Source organism: Chrysochloris asiatica, unplaced genomic scaffold (genome assembly GCF_000296735.1).
Source record: "Chrysochloris asiatica unplaced genomic scaffold, ChrAsi1.0 scaffold00025, whole genome shotgun sequence".
Taxonomy (NCBI): domain Eukaryota; kingdom Metazoa; phylum Chordata; class Mammalia; order Afrosoricida; family Chrysochloridae; genus Chrysochloris; species Chrysochloris asiatica.
The window spans coordinates 12,613,004-12,618,364 of NW_006408543.1; positions in this window are offsets into that span (position 1 = coordinate 12,613,004).

Sequence of the window (5,361 nt, forward strand, 5' to 3'; positions counted from 1 at the left end):
CCATGGGACATATTTTGGTGTTTTGTCGAAGATCATCTGCTTGCTTTTCTATGCTCTTTGTATGTCTCAAACGGGATTAAGCCAATCGATTTAAGATATACCCTACACTGATATTGTCCTTTAACACAACAAAGAAACCATATTCCCAAATGGGATTATAACCACAAGTATGACTTCCATGGGGGTGCTGGTGTGGCGCGGTAGGATAAACACTGGACCATAAGGTCTACAGTTCGAACTCACCCAGACGCTCTCGGAAACCCTATACAGGATCACTATGAGTCAGAACTTACTTGACGACATTTAACAACAACAACATGGCTTCCATAAAGATGGCAGCTTTATGGGGACTCTAAACCTAGATAGGGAGAGGGGCTGTGTGCTGACGACAGAGGGGCAGGCTTGCAGAGTATATACCCTTTGGTTATTTGATGATGCATAGAGGGGACTGTAATCATGGCAGTGAAACGGTATATGATAGGATGAATGTAAAGCTAATGTTCTCCCATGTAAACTATCAACTACCACATCATTCACAATAAAAACTTAAAAAAAAATTAATGAATATAACACCAGGAATCTACACTTTATATATTAAAAAAAGAAAAGATTGTAGTCTTAGAAACGTTGTGAGGCAGTTCTACCCGTTTCCAGTACAGTCCTGAGTTGAAATCAACTTCACTGTAGTAAGTAGGTTGGTTTGTAGCATACAATGGATAGGAGCTGGCAGAGTCTCTGGGAGACAAGGGTGATGAGGTCATTTCTACCTGAAGGAAGGGAAGCTGGAAGTCTCCACTGGGTGCCTGCGAGCTCAACCTCTAAAGGTGAGTGGGAGGAGGTGAGGGTGAGAGGAGGCAGAACCCAGGCTAAGCTTCTAGAAACTGTGCAGTGTGGTGTGTCTGGGGTGCAGGATCCAAGACCTCCATGGTTCTGGATAACTGTAGTGTTAACTGGGAGATCCCAGGGGGTGCAAACAGTGAGCACGCTCAGTTACTGATAGTCTAGCCAGAGGTACCTTGAAGAAAGGTCTGGCAATCTATTTCTAAAATATCAGCAGTTGAAAACCTTACAGAACACAGTTCCACTGACACACGGGGAACCATGAGTGGAATCCACACAACGGCAGCTGATTACTAGTTAGAATTAGGCTGGCCCCCATCCTTCAGCATCCAAACAGAGTGAGATCGGGTGTCTCTAGTTGAAGTCAGAGGAAACTCCTCTGTAGAAAACAAGGTCTCTGGGAAGTTTCCAAATTGTTTTGTAACAAAATCCAGCCAAAGAACGTTGTTACTTATTGCCCTCAAGTCGGTTCTGACTCATAGCAACCGTGTATAGGGTTTCCAAGGAGCTTTATGTCTGAAGTTCCTGTCTAAAATGGGGTCTAAGAAGCTATTCCGTAGCCATCACGTTTCCTTCCGGAAGATCTGCGCATGTGGTATGGAGATCTGGGGGCATGGTGGAGTGTGGTCAGCTGTGCCACGTGATCGTAGGGGTTGAACCTGCTCCCTTGGCCTCTGTGCAGGCCAGGGCAGATGGCCCAGCATACAGGTGACCTGCCCCGGTGAGAAATGCTGAGGAAGCTTGGGCTAGCCCCAGGGCAGGTCTAGTGAGTCAGTCATGTGGACTGAGGGAACCTTCTCCTTATGGGCAAAGCTGACAGGAGAAGGTGTGATGTTGCGGGGAGGATAGACTAGAACCACGAGTGGGCGAGAGAGGGATTGGATGGGGGCCCCACCTCACTGAGTCTGCAGTGAGTCTTTAGGGAAGGTGGGGTAGCTGCAGAGACTAGAGGCTCATTCCCTGACTGGCTCCACCTCATTGGGCTGGGAGGGGTGGGCCACTAAGCCTGGGGGCTGGAGCAGGACCTAGGGTAGCCCCTGACCCTCTAAGGACTAGATGGGGAACTCTCTACCTTGGAGATTTCCTCTACTGGGAAATTGGGAGTTGGGGTCTAGGGAAAGCTGCCCTGGGCTTCTGAAGGGTACTTGGCAACCCCTCCTTTCTTCCTGGCTTTGTTGGAAGGGCTAGACTCCAGGGAATGGGTGAGGGGGCAGTGAAGGAAGCTGGTTGTCCTTTAGATAGTGAGGGCAGGCTCTGTCCTCACCCCACCCATCCCCTGGCCCCATCGCTCTGGTCCTCAGATCAAGAGCTGAGCTCCATGGGAGTGGGGAACAGGAGCGATAAGGGCACAGCCCATTTGGTCCAGTGGGCCTCAGGTTGACATGGACATCAGCAAGGAGTGCTCTGGGAAGCACCAAGGGATTGGGATGCAGCAGTTGGTTTGGACTAGTTTCCTGGAAGAAGGGCCCTTGAGCTAAGCCTCTAGGGATGCTGGGCATCTGAGAGGGAGGAGACTAGCCTAAGGGAACTGATCCTGAAGGCTTCAGTGTTCCTGTGGGGCCTCTGGGCCAGCTGCTGTGAGGCTGAAGAGCTACTGAACACCTTCCTTGGTGGGGAGCTGCTTCTCCCTCAGGTTACCTTCAGGTTCTATTGAAGGAAGTGTGAGAAAATGCCCTCAAGGCCTATTAATTAACTAAAGACAGCCACTCAATACCACCTTCCTCCCGGGAGTGTAACTTGTCACTGGGGGAGAGGCTCTGTATATTGCTCTTTAACAGACGGATGGGCTGAAAACTTGAATTCTATTTTCTTTGGATATCTAGTTTTGGCTCACATTGACCCAAACCTGGAGCAGCTCAGATCTCTCTCCAATAGGGTTACTGGGGCTTTAAATCTTCTCAGGAGCAGAAAGCCTGCAGAGGGGCTGGCAGACTGGAACCACAGACTTGTGGTTTGCAGTCCAGGGTTTATTGTATATGCCAAATACACAGACATCATCATCATCGGAAGAATACATTCTAGCTAAAACAGCTTTAAACCAAACAACAAACCAGTTACCCTAAATCGGTTCTAACTCATGGCAACCCCATGTGTATCGGAAGAATAGAACTGGGCTCCATAGGGTTTCCAGTGGCTGTTTTTTTCAGAAGTAATTCTATCTTCTGAGGCACTTTTGGGTGGCTTCATGTTGCTAACCTTTTGGTCCAAAACCCAGCCTTTGACATCATCTAATTGAAGTTCTGATGTGGCACACTGTAGGCTAAGCACTGGACTGCTAACCAAAAGGTCGGTAGTTCAAACCCACCGGCTACTCCTCGGAAACCCTCCAGGTAATTCTGAGGTCACAACTGAAAGCCACTGATCTAACTCATTATTCCCAAGGGTTTTTAATACGTCACAACTCACGGTGAGAAATACATTGCACATATGTGGCACAGCAGGATAAGCACTCAACTTCAGGCAAGTCACCAGCTGCTTCAATCGGAACCCACTTGATGGCACTTAACAACAACAACACATTTTAAAACAAACAAACAAAGTCTTACAAAGTAACAGTTATCTTTAAGACAGGAGAGACACTGTGGTATTTTCTATTCTTTTTTTTTTTTTTTCCTTACAAAAATATTTGATTAGGACCTCTAAACTGAATTTACAACCCACCAGTGGGGTACAATCCACGGTATGAAAAACATTGTGCTAAAGATCTCTTTTTCCAAATCAGGAGCCTGGCCCCTGGTCTGCGGGACATCACGCATGTGATATGTGTCACTCAGGATCTCAGCCTGGACTGAGCGTGCTCTCTGTCCCACAGCATAAGACCCATTCCCCTGACCTCTACCAGGCTTTGTCAATATGCTAAGACACCACCCATACTCAGGCCCCGCCCACACTATCAGACTCCACCCATACAATATCTACTAACACACCCAGGCTCCACCCACACTCTCAGACTGCGCTCAGATTGGTTCAGAAACTCCTTCAGTACCCGTCCCCACCAAGAGCCATCCCTTTGTAGCCTCTGAGCCAATCACACCTAGTCTGAAGATGTCTAGTCTCTCCCCTTCAAGTCCCCTCTCATCTCCTGGCCTGCTTCCCTGAGGACTATACTTTACACTCCTGCTCTGGCACCCCTCATATCCCCACCCAGCCCCTTTTCCCCTCTGGTCCTCTCCCCTCACTCACTTCTAGATGGTACTGGGTTGCCCAGGCCAGTGTGTTGCAGGTAGATATCTCCTGATCTGCCTTTTGCTGGAGAGCTGGGGTCTAGTTCATTGAACAGTGTTGGAAATGTCATTTTGTAGACAGTAGATCTGGGGAAGGAAGCTGGCCAGGGAACAGCAGCTTCCATGGGCAAGTATCAGTTCTCTGTGATGGGGGGCTGCTTTAACGTTGGTCCCACAGCACCACTGGCTGACCTGTTACCTGTGTCACTGCCATTGTCAAGTTGATCTGACAACCTCAGTTGCAAAGTGGGGCTTTAGAACCTTTACAAGCCAGAAAACAGGGGTGCAGCCACGTTTATATTTGTTTACATCGAAAACAGGATTGATGCATCATTCTTCCCAGTTCTAGATTTGGCTTCTGGGAGGGCCATTGTCAGATGAAATCGGATTGAGGGTACCTGACCCAGTACCTAGTTTAGATGTTCCATGGTTTCCTCCCCTTCCCACACACAATTTCACCACCTGCCAATGACAGGTGAGAAGGGTCCGCCCTCTGGAGCTATAGATGAAGGTTCCTCTGCAATTTAGAGCTGGTGTCAGCTCAGCCCCTGAAATTCCAGCTGGGGTACATGAGCACAGTGGGGAAGAGCAAGGATGGAAACACTCAGAGCAGGCGGGAATGAGTCACACACAGGAAGGCTGAGCATAGCCCCTGCCAGGACTGTCCTCAGCGCTCCAGAAGACCCGGAGGGACTGTCTGTGGTGGGCGCCCAGGCCAGGCTGAAATTGTTCCTGGGGCCTGGGAGATGGGCTTACTTTATTTGAATCCTGAAAGCTCCGGGTTCTAGAAGAGAATGTCTGGGCAGCTGTGATGGCCCAGATCTGGAGAGGCCAGGACAGGGCGGTCTGATCATTGCTCCCAACTCTGGATGCAGATTTACACTCTGGTGTTGCCTCCCTGCCTCTTGGATGCTTTTCCGAGATGAAGCACAAAGGGCTGGCTGTCCCTAAGCTTCTCAGGTGTCTGAGCAGCACTCAGTGAGATGGGGTGGGAGTCATACAGGCAGGGGCTTGGTGGCTGGGTAGCAACATGGGATTTAAGAGCAAAGGCTTTGGACTTGGACAGTCTTGGGTTCAAGTTCTGCCTCTGCTACTGAACATGTTGGCTTTGGGCCAGCGTTCTTAGTATTGTTTGTTACGTGTCCATTTACTTAATCAATTGCCATTGAGTTGATTCTGACTTATGGTAACCCCATGGGGTGTCAGAGTAGAACTGTGCTCCATAGATAGTGTTTTCATGGCTGAATTTTCAGTAGATCTGCAGGCATGTTTGGGTGGACTTGAACCTCCATCCTTT